The sequence below is a fragment of the Coregonus clupeaformis genome, chromosome 8, assembly GCF_020615455.1.
Source record: "Coregonus clupeaformis isolate EN_2021a chromosome 8, ASM2061545v1, whole genome shotgun sequence".
NCBI lineage: Eukaryota > Metazoa > Chordata > Actinopteri > Salmoniformes > Salmonidae > Coregonus > Coregonus clupeaformis.
The window spans coordinates 52,509,842-52,526,746 of NC_059199.1; the positions used below are offsets into that span (position 1 = coordinate 52,509,842).

Here is a 16,905-nt window from a genome sequence, read left to right on the forward strand (position 1 = left end):
ACTACTGCCAATTACACGTTTCAGAATCTCCTAATTGTAACTAGGCCCTCAAAGAAAGACATAAGGCCTTATGATACACTGTATATATGAGAATCAACAAAGGGAGAAGATTCCAATCATGAAAAAGTAAGCAAATGGTGTAGGTCGTGATGAAATTAACCAGTAACATCTTGGCCTAACTACATACACATGCAAGATGCAGAGGATGCAGAGTGTTCTATATCTATGAAAGGCCCAGCCTATGACCACATCCTGTTCAGCTCACAGTACTTTCTGGTAGGGAGAGGTGGGGGGCTCTGGGCGTCCAAATGCGATCTTGTCATACAGAGTCTGCGGCTACATGTGACAGATAATCAAGAAAAAACTGTTTCAGCATCAAGAAATGTATTGACTATTTTCAAAGTAGACTACCGTACATAGTCTTCCATTCAATCACAGACATTTTAACATTATGACTATTTATATCTTACCTCATTCAATCTTGGGATAGCCAGATCATTGACAGTCTCATAGATGGACATTGGGTTTACCTGACTGTTTGATCTTGTCTGGAATCAAAATACAGCATATTACAATACAGTACATACAGCTTCCACATATACAGATACATAATAACGGCAATGCATACTTACATCTTTAATGAATGTGTTGATCATAACATCAGCATATATTGTGTTGACAGTGCTGTCTTTGATAAGAACAAAATATTAACCAATCAGATACATTTTAAACAGAATATCAACAAACATACCCAGGAATTAATAAACAACACTTATGAGGGGTCTCACTCTTTTCCCAATTCCTAGCAAATCCACACCAAAAAAAATAATATCAGCTGAAGAATACTTCTAGAACCACCTGAAATGTCACTTTAAATGTAGTTAAGGGCCCTAAGCAGTACATACCTGTGTTACGGCGGCCTCTGCAATAGCACACTGCCACAGCTACATTGAGGATCAGCACCACAGCGCCTCCTACTGATACTCCGACATAGATGGTATACCACACCAGTCCTGTCAAATATTGTACAACACACATGATTAGACTATACAATATGATAAAGACTAAATGGCACTATGTCATATACATCCAATGTAATCACATGTATTATATATTATATTTGGATAAGAGCGTCTGCTAAATGACGCAAATGTAAATAAGCATATAAGCACACTGAAAAGTGTATGGAAGGGATTATTATGATATCTAGGTACCTGGTGTGGTTGTGTCATTACTACACTTTACTGTTGCAAAGGCAGATTTCCAGCTGACTAGGTTGGAGGCATTGCATGTTACAATGATGTCTCTCTCTGCAGGAGAGAGAGAGAGGTGAATCTGCTGGGCGTCCCCGTACATCTCGTTGTCTCTCTCCCAGGTGTATGTAAGGTTGGAGTAGCAGGACATGTTGCACACCAGCCGCACCGTACAGGAGTGGTTGGCCAATAGCTTGATGTCTGTCTGGATCACCACCTTCGATATAGGCTTTTACCAACCAGGAGAGAGATAGAGACACATAATCAGTCTTCTAAATGATCCCTACCATAGCCATACCACCAGGAGAAAGACGACAGAGGATAAAACTTGATAATGTGATGGAAATGTATCAAAGCATGGTGAGTAAGGTCAGTATAAAACCAACAAATCTTCATTATAGTTTAAAGATCATCAGCCGTGGTCATGGATATAAATTAGAATTATATCAAAATAGGATGCAAAAAGGTGATAACAGCCTACCGTTGACCTTCAGAGTGATGGTCCTACCGCCAATCTGACCTTTGTCCCCTTCGCCTATAACTAGAAAATCCCCTGAGTCTTGCAGTGGCAGTTCTCTGACCGTTAAACTAACGTTTTTGTTGTTCATCTTTAGTCTCCCCTCGAACTGGGATCCAGGTGAATATACACCTTCTGAGTTGACTTCTACAATATCCTTTCCTCTATACTTCCACTACAATGATTTGAAATGTCCCCGCTCTAAGCCTGCCAGCAGCTCCACGGAGTCCCCCACTGTCTTGTTGATGAACAGAGGAACACCCACACCTGAAACACACAAATACACATGTTATTCTGACATCAATCAATGGTTGCATACTATATTACAATGATCTTTTCACTGTATATTTATTAATGTAAGTATTGTGTAGGAAGTATTGTAATTACTCATTGTTAAGTTGTAATATTTGTTACAGTGTGCCTACATGAATAATTAAACAATAATACACTACAATGCAAAGTGTTACACAATCAATTAATAGATAATAATGGATTGGATTTATATAGTGCTTTTCCAGGTGTCATTTATACTGTAAATGGCACTACACATATTTGCACTTTCTATCTGTACGTATCTGAGTGTGTGGGTCCTATTTTACTTCATTAAAGTCCACTCCTCCACCACATTCAGCAGAACAGTATGAGATGACAGGAAAAGAGAAGTGGGGGTGGATCTGATAACTCCTCCTCAGCTCACAAGTACAAATCACACTGTGGTTACTGTGTAATTATTCACCAGAAATGCATCATATACTGCATGGGCGACATTATAAATAATTGTCAGTCTGAAGTAATGTATGGTAATCCTTTACACAAAAACAGCTCTGTCATGAATTAAGACAAAATAAAGTTACAGCTCAATGAAGTGTGGTATTTAGGGCATAACTGCAGTTATCCTAGTCCTGCAGATTATCTTATTATGTAATAGAAACAATCATTCCATACAGTCCCGTATTGCCTTAAATGTAATGAATGACATGCATCTAGCACAGGGTCATAAGGTCTTTTCAGTTCTAGTAGCACTGCAACAGCTGCTGACCCAACCACACCATTGGCACTCATTCAAAACTGCAGAATCAATACATCATGATATGTTGCTGAATATAGGTATTATGTAGGTGTTATCACACAGTAATAAAGCAAACGTTTCGAGGTATCCAACCAATCACTGATGACTAGGCATTCTACAGTCAACACACTAAGCTAACGGTTTTCCTAGAGTTATCATGTAAGAAAGCACATGCAATAGATCCTGTGTGAGGATGATTCTACCCTTTGGTGTCACATTAGACTAAGGAGACCGTTGAAAAGACCCTAAGCAGCCAACTGACTAAAGTCAGTAAGTGGTTATCCATTTAGGCAAGACAGAAAGTATCCTTTTTGGTTCCAAACACAAAGTGAGAAACTATTCCAACTTCTCGGTCAAGTTTAATGGTGTAGCGGTGAAGGAAAAATGATCTGTTACATACACCGGGATGTGAACTGGACCAACACATGACATGTGAACTTATGGCTCTGAAGGTCATTGGGTAGGTTCACTGCAGGACAAAGTTCCTGGCAAGGTAGCCAAGTTCCTGTATGCAGAGAGTATGAGGACCCTGGAAACATCTCTGATACGGTGCCACTATGGCTATGCGTCTATCTCATGGTTCAGTGGCGTATCACAAAATCTGAAGGACAAACTTCAAATGGCCAAAAACAAACTAATGAGAATTATACTCAAGCTCAGCCATTGGGACGCACGTTGGTACTAATCATTTCAGGGAACTGAACTGACTTCCAGTTAATCTCCTGGTGGTGCAGATTAAACTGTTGATGGTTTTTAAAGTGAGACATGACCTTGCCCCCAGTTACCTGTCTGGTTATTTTAATTTCAGTAGACTCTCATAGCCATGAAAGCTAGAGGGAGGGTTCGGGGGAGGAGAGAGAGAACGAAAGAGAAAGATAGACATAAACACAGACACAGAAACCCCCTAACTGGAACAGTGACCTTCCAGACCATGCAGGGATACTGAAAATAGTCATACACCACTAATGTAATTATTTGGTATGACCTATCTTTAGGATGAGGAGGCAATATGGGAGAACTGGTAATCATGCATACGTAGGTTACTACCTGGAATTCAACACAGTAATATAAATATTCAATATTGTTTCCATGTAAATACCAGACCCTGTCCCATGAGTCTGACCTTTGCTTACTTGGAAGACCCCTTTGCCATCATAGACTTGCATGTCCACATTTCAATATTAAAAGGAAGTGATACACAGTACCAGTACTGACCAGCTCCTCAGAACTCCTGCAGACAGGATATCAAATCATATCAAATCAAATTGTATTTGTCACATTACATTTTACATTTTAGTCATTTAGAAGACGCTCTTATCCAGAGCGACTTACAGTTAGTGAGTGCATACATTTTCACATGCGCAAATACAACAGGTGTAGACCTTACTGTGAAATGCTTACTTACAAGCCCTTAACCAACAATGCAGTTCAAAAAATAGAGTTAAGAAAATATTTACTAAATAAACTAAAGTAAAAAATAAAGTAACACAATAAAATTATATAACAATTACGAGGCTATATACAGGAGGTACTGGTACCGAGTCAATGTGCGGGGGTACAGGTTAGTCAAGATAATTTGTACATGTAGGTAGGGGTAAAGTGAACATGCATAAATAATAAACAGCGAGTAGCAGCAGTGTAAAAATAAAGGGGGGTTGTTAATGTAAACAGTCCAGGTGGCCATTTTATTAATTGTTCAGCAGTCTTATGGCTTGGGGGTAGAAGCTGTTAAGGAGCCTTTTGGACCTAGACTTGGCGCTCTGGTACCGCTTGCCGTGCAGTAGCAGAGAGAACAGTCAATGACTTGGATGACTGGAGTATTTGAAAATTCTTTGGGCCTTCCTCTGACACCGCCTAGTATATAGGTCCTGGATGGCAGGAAGGTTGGCCCCAGTGATGTACTGGGCCGTACGCACTACCTTCTGTTACGCCTTACGGTTAGATGCCAAGCAGTTGCCATACCAGGTGGTGATGCAACTGGTCAGGATGCTCTCGATGGTGCAGCTGTAGAACCTTTTGAGGATCTGGGGACCCCTGCCAAATCTTTTCAGTCTCCTGAAGGGGAAAAGGTGTTGTCGTGCCCTCTTCACGACTGTCTTGGTGTGTTTGGACCATGATAGTTCGTTGGTGATGTGGACACCAATGAACTTGAAACTCTCAACCCACTCCACTACAGCCCCGTCGTTGCTAATGGGAGCCTGTTCGGCCCTCCTTTTCCTACAGTCCACGATGAGCTCCTTTGTCTTGCTCACATTGAGGGAGAGGTTGTTGTCCTGGCACCACACTGCCAGGTCTCTGACCTCCTCCCTATAGGCTGTCTCATCGTTGTCTGTGATCAGGCCTACCACTGTTGTGTCGTCAGCAAACTTAATGATGGTGTTGGAGTCGTGCTTGGCCACGCAGTCGTGGGTGAACAAGGAGTACAGGAGAGGACTAATCATTTAGGAAGGTTACCTTCGCTTTCTTGGGCACAGGGACTATGGTGGTCTGTTTGAATATGACATCATAAAACTGAGAAGGCACACTTCCCCAAAAAGTCATTCTGAAAATCTCAATGGGTCTTCCACTGATGGGGTATGGCATTTTTATTTTAACTCACACATTTAGGAGCCTAAGATCTATATTAGGCTGAAAGGAGGTTTGACCAAAGCAGGTTAAATGGAAAAGTTGATGATGATGACAATATCCATTTACTGTAAGAAAGCACTCATGCCATCTGGTGGATAAAAAATAGTTTATTAAAAAAGCACAATGCAAAGATATTGTAAAAGTACAGGTCATTAGAAGAAAATGTGAATAATACCTATAATATTTAGGAAATTCATATACAAATATGTTATTGTATCATCTGAATGACAGATACATTAAAGATAATACATTTTAACACATTTACAACAAAACAATAATACTCAATACAAGGCAGATAATTCCTGTAGCTGCAGATAAGATCCATTTTCATATTACACCTTATATTTTTTATAAAGCTGTAACAGTAATACACAATTAAACCATGCTTAAGTAAAATATATCTGTTGGTAAATAAAATACGAAAAAAAATCCTTAAAGTACAAGGTGTTTGTCACGGTTTCGGCCGAGGCTGCTCCTCCTCCTTGTTCGGGCAGGCTTCGGCGGTCGTCGTCCCCGGAGTACTAGCTACCACCGTTCGATGTTTCATGTTTGTTTGGTTTTGTCTGTTTGTACACCTGTCCCTTGTTAGTGTTTGATTTTGTTTCCTATTTAGTTATCGTGTGTTGGGTCAGGTGTTATGTGTGATTGTTATGTCAGCTGTTAGCTGTTGGTGGGTTTTCCTCTCATGTTGTTTGTTTTTTGAGAGTCCGCACTGCGTGCGCGTTTCTACTATTTTACGCACTGTTGTGTGTGTGTGTGCGTAATTGTTCATGCCTCCCGGTTGGGTTGGCCAGTTACCTGTTTGGAGTTATATTTTTGGATCACTAAAGTCTGTTGACGAACGCCCTTGTTCCTGCGCTTGATTTCTCGCACCACATCCACACTCAGCATTCTTGACAGTGTTATTGTGTGTGTGTCTGTTTGCTTGCGTGCGTTGAGCGTGCATAATCCATGTTCCCGTGTATCCTTCCGCTTCTCCTCTGATGGTGTGTCCCTCCATCCCTCCATCCCTCCATCCCTCCATCCCTACATTTCTCCATCCATCCTTCCATCCCTCCATCCTTCCACCCATCCATCCCTCCATCCCTCCATCCCTCCATCCCTCCATCCCTACATTTCTCCATCCATCCTTCCATCCCTCCATCCTTCCACCCATCCATCCCTCCATCCCTCCATCCCTCCATCCCTCCATCCCTCCATCCCTCCATCCCTCCATCCCTCCATCCCTCCATCCCTCCATCCCTCCATCCCTCCATCCCTCAATCCCTCAATCCTTCCATTCCTCCATCCCTGCCCCCCTCAAGGTCCTGCAACATATCACCACACAAAGTTGTTTAGGACATGCAGTCAAACAAACTCTTAAGAATCAAACAAAAAGACATACTTGAAATACATACATTATACTTCAGAGAAATTGTTCCATATTAGTATCATATTAAGTATCAATAGCATATGGCTATTAGTCTTACCTGGGGCTGTGACTGGCTTCACTTGAGAATAGACAGAATCTGCCTCAGGTGGGGTTTCTGTTTCTGTAAGGGGTGAGGATAAACATCAGAATAATAGAACAGTTATATACATAATAATATACAGTTAGTCAATAAGGGGTCAAAGAGGTGTGAGGTTATGATAGCGGGAATATGGAAGGAGGGATTTCTAGTCTTACCTTTCTTCTTCTTGGCTTTGGCCTGCTGTTTAAGGTCAACCTCAGCATAGGTCACATCAACATGTCCAGTTGCTGCTGAAAATGGAAATATCCAGTCAACAAATGAAAGAATTAGCTTATTGCATATTCTGCATCTTCATTGAAACTCCAAAATTGTACATTTAGATTTCACTGACTGCCAACCTGTAGAATGGGTCTTACCTGTGGCCTTCCCTGTCTTGACCTCAGAATAGACTGGATTTTATTTTGGATCAGCTGGCTTTTCTAAGGAGGAGGAGGAGGAGGAGGAGGAAGTGGAGGAGGAAGTGGAGGAGGAGGAGGAGGAGGAGGAGGAGGAGGAAGAGGAGGAGGAGGAGAGAATTTGTAAGTTTGTATCAAATTTGATGAGTAAAAATAAACATTGCTTCATTTTGTATTAATTTATGTGACAGTTGAGAATTACTTTCATTTTTCTTGTCCAACATTTTGAGTTGTATCTGGGCGTACATCACATCACTTGGTCCAGCAGTAGCAGCAGCAGCATCTGAAACATACAGGTAATACACTAATATCTCTACTTAGTCTTAGTATGCTAGTCATATTAAACATATGAAGAACAACAACAACAATTACTCTATACTGTATTCATGCTAAACTTAACATACAGTAACAGTACCATTGTCATTATTGTCTGAGGGAGTGACTGTATTGTAAATGTTAGCGCCACCTGTTGGTCAAAGAAGAGAGAGAAAGATTAATTGGTTAGTTATCCCTCAGATTGCCTAGGGACAGAGTGCATTAACATGTTTAACACAAAGTGGATGGTGAAAAGTCAGTGGATGAAGTTACAGAGAGAGGAGAGTGATAGTGATCTGGGCTGAGAGACTGACCATGCTGCAGACGTGTGTACCCAGCATCAGGAGCCCGGCTCTGGGTAGATCCTTGGTCCTGTTGGGGGTCCAGGTTGGTACTGTGTGGCTGGGGGGGCCTACACGGAGAGAGATACTCATGAAACACACAGATGATATTTTACTGTATGAAAAGGAACGTAGTTGAAAGACAGGTGTACTCACGAGAATATCCTGTTACAACAGGAACCTGTAATGAAAAATGCATATTATTATATCAGGACATTACTATTTTGAACTTTTCTCTTAAACATGAACTAAAAAGTTAAATGAGAATTTATAAAAGTCTCACCTTTGGCGTTTTCATATCGACACAGCAGCACCAGGAGAATGGCCAGTAGAACACCAGCAACAACCTGTCACGGTTCAGACAGACGACAAGAGGACCACAATTGCGTCACACCAGAAAGTTTATTTAAACTTAAGGGGAAAGGGATGTAGGGAGTGAGTGAAGGCTCCAGGGGTTATCCCGTCCGATGTGCTGGGTCTGTGCCTCCCCCCAGTGGCAGCGATGCGTCCGATGACGCCGGTGGTTGGTGGTCCAGAAGTCCTGGGGGGAGGAAACACAGACACAACGGGGCGGATGAAAACAGGCAGAAGTACAGTTCAAGGGAAATCCAAATACGTTGTAGCAAGGCAGAAGGCTGGTCAGAGTTACCGGGGTCGAAGAGTAGTCAGGAGTCGTAATGGCAGGAAGCAGGTCTGGTTCTCCTGGGGCAGAAGAGTATCCAGGAATCAGGCAGGTCCGGGGTCACAAAACAGGGGTGAGCCAAAGCGCGAGCACACAGGTTCCGGGTGTGAGCTTTGCAGACGATCTGACAAAGGAGAGCTGAAAGACAGGGCTATAAATACTGGGAGAGGTTAGTGGGTAATGCAGCGCAGCTGGCAGAGTAATTAGAGCCGAGCAGAGCAGGGACAGGTGGAGCTAGTTAGGCTGAGTAGAGAGAGAGTGGTGAGCAGAGTGGAAACAACTTAAGGTGGTAACCCAGTGGAGTGAGAGGGCTCATGACAGAACCCCCCCCCCAAGGGACGGCCCCAGAAGTCCCAAGAGCAACACCACGCCGGGCGGGAGGAGGGGAGCCGGAGGAGGGCTAGAACTCCTCCGAACGGTCCAAGCGAACGTCCTCATCCTCGGAGGAAGCCGGAGGGCCGTGGTCGGGAGATGGGACAGGTCCCGAGACAGGATCAGGCACAGGACAGGAAGCCGAGCGGGCAGGACGGTTAGGGATCCCTCTGGGGCGGCCCCTCACGGATTGCAGGTTGATCAGGATGCCGTTGGTGGAAAGCGGTGATGAGAGTCCTATCCACAATCCGACTAGCTGGCACCCAGGTCCTTTCCTCAGGTCCATAGCCCTCCCAGTCAATGAGGTACTGGAGACCCCTACCCTTCCGTCTGGACCGAAGCAGGCGGCGGACGGTGTAAACCAGACCACCATCGACGAGCCGTGGAGGAGGAGGACAAGGCGCAGCAGGGACCAGCGGACTCTCATGGACGGGCTTAATCTTAGACACATGGAAAGTGGGGTGCACCCTCAGGGAATTAGGCAGTTGGAGCCGGACAGCAGTTGGGCTAATCACTCTTATGATAGGGAATGGGCCAATGAACCGAGGTGCCAGCTTCTGCGACTCCACCCTGAGTGGCAGGTTCTTCGATGACAACCACACCCTTTGACCAACATGGTAGGTGGGAGCAGGAATTCTCCGACGGTTGGCCCCGGTAGTGTAGCTGGCAACGGATCTGAGGAGTGTGGCTCTAGCTTTGTTAAACACCTCTCTGAGACCATGGTAGCATTCTGGGACATTGGAGAGGTCAGGAGCGGAGTTAGTAGGTACTGGCCGAGGGGGTAGTGCGGCAGCAAGCAGGCAGGTTCGGTGGCAGTCCTCTCCCCACTCCCTGATCACCCCGGTCACCCAGTCGAGCTGAGGGTTGTGCCGGGCGGAGCCATGGGTAACCCAGGATGAGGGGTTGGCCTGGAGAGGGGAGCAGGTGAAACTGGATAGTTTCTTGATGGTTTCCGGACAGACCCATCGAGACCGGGGCCGTGACATGAGTGACCGATCCGAGTAAGTGTCCGTCCAGTGCCCGGGCAGGAATAGGAGGTGTCAAACGGAGGTTCTCCAGTCCCAGTTGGCGTGCCAGCTTGATGTCCATTATGTTGGCTTCGGCGCCAGAATCCACCAGAGCAGCCAGGGTGTGAGTTGAGTCAGAGAGGCGGAGGTGAACTTGCAGCAGGGGTTTGCGGTCGGAGGACTGGATGGTCATTGAACTCAACCGGACTCCCCCTATGCCCGGTGAGCTTCGGCCCTTTAAAGGGCAGGTTACCACACGATGTCCGTCACCTCCACAATAGAGGCAGAGGTTTGAGGTGAAGCGTCGCTGGCGCTCTGCAGGAGTGAGAGAGGCTCGCCCAATCTCCATAGGCTCAGACTGATCAAGCTGACCTGGGTGAGTGGCAGTAGATGACAGGAACCCAGTCGGATCTCTCCGAATGCCGGTAGTAGGTGGACCTTGGCGCCCCCTCTCACGACGACGGGTCTGTATCCTTCTGTCGATCCTGACAGTCAGTGCGATGGCTTCATCAAGAGTGGAAGGCAGTTCCTGGGAGACCAACTCGTCCTTGATATAGTCAGCCAAACTATGGAAGAACGCGTCCACCAACGATGGTGTGTTCCAAGAACTTCGTCTAGCCAGGGTTCGGAAGTCGATGGAATGGTCTGCGACTGTACGTCTGCCTTGTCGAATACTGAACAGTTCACGAGACGCCTCTGCGGTTGGTGAATCCAGGTCAAACACCTTCAGCATCTCCTCAGCAAACAGGTCGAAGGTTGCACATGCGGGGGTTTGACGTTCGAACTCTGCTGTTCCCCAGAGTCGAGCTCGGCCCGTCAGGTGAGTGATGGCATACCCAACCTTAGCCCCCTCCGTGGCGAAGGTCCTTGGCTGCAAGGAGAACTGAAGTCGGCAGCTAGTCAGGAATGGCCGGACCTGGGTAGAATCGCCGTTGAACCGCTCGGGGTTTCCAATCTTGGGTTCCGAGCAGCGGCTGCAATGACCGGGGCAGGTAACTCGGGGGCAGGGCTGGTGGGCAGACTGGCTGGGGTCAGGTTGGTGAGGAGTTGAATGATCATGGCGAGTTGTTGTTGCTGCTGCTGGGACTGCTGCTGGTGCTGCTGGAACTGCTGATGCTGTTGGTAGCCGGCCTGAAGCAGAGAGGTGATGTCGCCGCTCATGCGGCTAGCTCTCTCTCAGTGTGTTCCAGGCGTAGCATGGCGGTGGGTTGCTCAGGTTCTTCGGTTTCCATGTCGGGGGAAGTGTGCGCTGAGTCCATAATGGTCAGATCGTACTGTCACGGTTCAGACAGACGACAAGAGGACCACAATTGCGTCACACCAGAAAGTTTATTTAAACTTAAGGGGAAAGGGATGTAGGGAGTGAGTGAAGGCTCCAGGGGTTATCCCGTCCGATGTGCTGGGTCTGTGCCTCCCCCAGTGGCAGCGATGCGTCCGATGACGCCGGTGGTTGGTGGTCCAGAAGTCCTGGGGGGAGGAAACACAGACACAACGGGGCGGATGAAAACAGGCAGAAGTACAGTTCAAGGGAAATCCAAATACGTTGTAGCAAGGCAGAAGGCTGGTCAGAGTTACCGGGGTCGAAGAGTAGTCAGGAGTCGTAATGGCAGGAAGCAGGTCTGGTTCTCCTGGGGCAGAAGAGTATCCAGGAATCAGGCAGGTCCGGGGTCACAAAACAGGGGTGAGCCAAAGCGCGAGCACACAGGTTCCGGGGTGTGAGCTTTGCAGACGATCTGACAAAGGAGAGCTGAAAGACAGGGCTATAAATACTGGGAGAGGTTAGTGGGTAATGCAGCGCAGCTGGCAGAGTAATTAGAGCCGAGCAGAGCAGGGACAGGTGGAGCTAGTTAGGCTGAGTAGAGAGAGAGTGGTGAGCAGAGTGGAAACAACTTAAGGTGGTAACCCAGTGGAGTGAGAGGGCTCATGACACAACCAGGCCCACAACCACTACTACTAGGACTGATGTAGAGGGTCCAGGAGTTATGCCTGGAGAGAGAACAGCAAATCACCATCAGACTCTGAGGTAGTTATAGAAAATAAATAAAGTAGTGGACAAAGTGAAACAATTCTGGAGATACATTATATATTTGACAACTGACTTGACATCAGATGACCAGCCTGAGCTTGCAACTCCAAACCTACAGTATGCTTTTTAACACTACAAATCACTGATGACCACAGATATTATGAAAAGGTAATGTGATCAAAACTGATTTCTCACCTCTCACTTTCACCCAGCTCTCTGGTGATTCTGCTTCATTAGATTTACACGAATAGATGCCTTCACCTGACATGGATACTGCAGGAATGGTCATCTCTCCTGTGGTCTCATTCCTGATGAGTTCTCCATCTTTGTAGAAATCAACCTTGGGGTTTGGGTTTGCTTCCTGATATCTATTTATACAGCGCAGAGTCACAGAGTCTCCCTCAGTCATGGGATAGGCAAGGTTTTCCAGGATCACAGCACCAGCTGTGTAACATAATATATAAATAAAACTGTAAATCTGGAGTAATCACTCACAATATTTTAACGTCTTATGAGCTTGCATTTTATATGAAATACATTCATTCAGTTTCATAATTGAACATCATTATCATACATTGAAATGTAAAAAAAGTTAGTGAAAGTTGTACAATAGACATACCAGCCACTGTGATGTTGACAGCATTACTGTACTCTCCTGATGCAGACTCACACCAGTACACTCCACTGTCCTTTTCAAGTGTGGACCTGATGGTACATGTGGACCCTGCTATTGATCCCCAGTTAGAGCCACACCCTGACTCCACTCCTCTCTCTCTGTATCTCTTCAGTCTCCATCCAGTAGAGTTCCCCTTCTCCTCACAGCTTAGTGAGAGAGACTTTGATGTAAAGTGTTGAGTTCTGTTGGGTCTTATTCTGAGAGACACTGAAGGATGCAGGTCTGAAACAAAGAGAAAGACTCAAACTTATAGTTATATATACACATGAGGATGACTTACAGTGGGGAAAAAAAAGTATTTAGTCAGCCACCAATTGTGAAAGTTCTCCCACTTAAAAAGATGAGAGGCCTGTAATTTTCATCATAGGTACACATCAACTATGACAGACAAAATGAGAAAAAAAAATCCAGAAAATCACATTGTAGGATTTGTAATTAATTTATTTTCAAATTATGGTGGAAAATAAGTATTTGGTCAATAACAAAAGTTTCCCAATACTTTGTTATATACCCTTTGTTGGCAATGACACAGGTCAAACGTTTTCTGTAAGTCTTCACAAGGTTTTCACACACTGTTGCTGGTATTTTGGCCCATTCCTCCATGCAGATCTCCTCTAGAGCAGTGATGTTTTGGGGCTGTCGCTGGGCAACACAGACTTTCAACTCCCTCCAAAGATTTTATATGGGGTTGAGATCTGGAGACTGGCTAGGCCACTCCAGGACCTTGAAATGCTTCTTACGAAGCCACTCCTTTGTTGCCCGGGCGGTGTGTTTGGGATCATTGTCATGCTGAAAGACCCAGCCACGTTTAATCTTCAATGCCCTTGCTGATGGAAGGAGGTTTTCACTCAAAATCTCACGATACATGGCCCCATTCATTCTTTCCTTTACACGGATCAGTCGTCCTGGTCCCTTTGCAGAAAAAACAGCCCCAAAGCAAGATGTTTCCACCCCCATGCTTCACAGTAGGTATGGTGTTCTTTGGATGCAACTCAGCATTCTTTGTCCTCCAAACACGACGAGTTGAGTTTTTACCAAAAAGTTATATTTTGGTTTCATCTGACCATATGACATTCTCCCAATCCTCTTCTGGATCATCCAAATGCACTCTAGCAAACTTCAGACGGGCCTGGACATGTGCTGGCTTAAGCAGGGGGACACGTCTGGAACTGCAGGATTTGAGTCCCTGGCGGCGTAGTGTGTTACTGATGGTAGGCTTTGTTACTTTGGTCCCAACTCTCTGCAGGTCATTCACTAGGTCCCCCCGTGTGGTTCTGGGATTTTTGCTCACCGTTCTTGTGATCATTTTGACCCCACGGGGTGAGATCTTGCGTGGAGCCCCAGATCAAGGGAGATTATCATTTTTTTTATTTATTTTTTTTATTTCACCTTTATTTAACCAGGTAAGCCAGTTGAGAACAAGTTCTCATTGAGAACTGCGACCTGGCGACCTAGCAATCAGTGGTCTTGTATGTCTTCCATTTCCTAATAATTGCTCCCAGAGTTGATTTCTTCAAACCAAGCTGCTTACCTATTGCAGATTCAGTCTTCCCAGCCTGGTGCAGGTCTACAATTTTGTTTCTGGTGTCCTTTGACAGCTCTTTGGTCTGGGCCATAGTGGAGTTTGGAGTGTGACTGTTTGAGGTTGTGGACAGGTGTCTTTTATACTGATAACATGTTCAAACAGGTGCCATTAATACAGGTAACGAGTGGAGGACAGAGGAGCCTCTTAAAGAAGAAGTTACAGGTCTGTGAGAGCCAGAAATCTTGCTTGTTTGTAGGTGACCAAATACTTATTTTCCACCATAATTTGCAAATAAATTCATAAAAAATCCTACAATGTGATTTTCTGGAAAAAAAATGCTCAATTTGTCTGTCATAGTTGACGTGTACCTATGATGAAAATTACAGGCCTCTCTCATCTTTTTAAGTGGGAGAACTTGCACAATTGGTGGCTGACTAAATACTTTTTTCCCCACTGTATTATTGATCTCTGTTTTAAAATGTTAAAATGCAATATACAGCATCCTATGTACATAAGTGGACATTATAAAACGCCATATTTTTTCTAATAAAACAATAGACAGTTTGGGTTGCAGTTTTATGCAAGTTTTTTTGTAAAAACAAATATAATAGCCCACGAATTCTTGGTGTTTTTTTCAATATGGCCCTTTTGTTGATTGAGTTTGACACCCTGATGTAAAGCAACACTTTCTAACAAAATCTCTATGCACCATAGTGCTGTCAGTCGTCTGTAAACCACATTCAGATTTGACTTCTACTGATATGAACCCATACAGAAGTGGTCCATGTCTGTACTAATATGATGACATAGAGAGAGGAAGGAATAAGAGGGCAGACCCAGTAGACTGAGGGGTTATGTTGTTGCTATGTGACCAATTACCATATTAGCTTCAATATTGTGATCCACAGGAATGTGGAGTAGTTACAGGCCTGTCATGAAGGGGGCGATAAGAAACCCCAGATGTTTACCTTGTTTCTTCACGCAGAGTGTCTCACTCTACACTCTACAACAACAAATGTAATGATTTGAAGCTAAATGAAACTCTACACTTTAACCTGGAAATTCAGTTACCCAATTACAGCTTTGAAACTCCTCCCAACTCTGGTCAGTGATAATAAATTCCGCACAGCTCTTCCTCTGATGCACACACACACACACACAAACCACAAAACACACACACACACACACACAAAACACACACACACAATAAAACACGATACGGTACATGAACAAAAACCCTCAGGCACATCACATAAACAGACAAATTGAAATACAACCATAAACAACACAATAACAAACATATCTATGTAGACAGTATCTAACTAAACGTATTCCTCGTAATTGAGGGTGTGGCAGAAGATGTCCATTTCCATTGTGGAAAAACTGAGGTTAGCTGGCTAGGCTTGCCACCTGACAGCTGAGCAAAGGTTTGAGGGGAGGCCTACACTATCTATCTATCTATCTATCTATCTATCTATCTATCTATCTATATATATATCTATCTATCTATCTATCTATCTATCTATCTATCTATCTATCTATCTATCTATCTATCTATCTATCTATCTATCTATCTATCTATCTATCTATCTATCTATCTATCTATCTATCTATCTATCTATCTATCTATCTATCTATCTATCTATCTATCTATCTATCTATCTATCTATCTATCTGTGCATGGTGCAGCATAAAACAAACATCTGCACATTCTGATATAAAACCACAAGCTCTGATCTCATCAATTCAGGTCTCTAAGGAGCGAGTGTGAGACCATGTAGGCAACCATAAGGAGAAGTTGGTCAGAATATAAACACGCTATCAACTGCTACTATTTTTTCTCACAGTCTTTTGACATTTCTCTTGAATCTTTCTCTCTCTGTTTTTCTGTGTGACGGTGAAGAGGTGTGATCTAAGCAGACTGTAGAGTGGTTTGTCAGAAGGACTGTATTTGTTTAGAAAGTAACTTGTCTGTGGGGACAGAATGGAGCACACCTTGCTCTGTTTGCTACTATGTACAGCGCATTCGGAAAGTATTCAGACCCCTTGACTTTTTCACATTTTGTTACGTTACAGCCTTATTCTAAAATTGATTATATTGTTGTTTTTTCCTCATCAATACCCCATAATGACAAAGCAAAAACAGGTTTAGACACATAAAAAACTGAAATATCACATTTACATAAGTATTCAGACCCTTTACTCAGTACTTTGTTGAATCACCTTTGGCAGCGATTACAGCCTAGAGTCTTCTTGGGTAAGACGCTACAAGCTTGGCACACCTGTATTTGGGGAGTTTCTCCCATTTTTCTCTGCGGATCTTCTCAAGCTCTGTCAGGATGGATGGGGAGCTTCGCTGCACAGCTATTTTCAGGTCTCTCCAGATAAGTTTGATCGGGTTCAAGTCCGGGCTCTGGCTGGGCAACTCAAGGACATTCAGAGACTTGTCCTGAAGCCACTCCTGCGTTGTCTTGGTTGTGGGCTTAGGGTCGTTGTCCTGTTGGAAAGTGAACCTTCGCAGGTTTTCAACAAGGATCTCTCAGTACTTTTCTCCGATCATCTTTCACTCAATCCTGACTAGTCTCCCA

At 44.4% G+C, this 16,905-nt stretch overlaps 1 pseudogene; it reads right to left on the bottom strand.

Annotated features, from left to right (window-relative positions):
* Positions 1 to 208: 208 nt before the first annotated feature.
* LOC123491475 lies at positions 209 to 2,161 on the bottom strand (annotated as a pseudogene).
* Between the last annotated feature and the right edge of the window lie 14,744 nt (positions 2,162 to 16,905).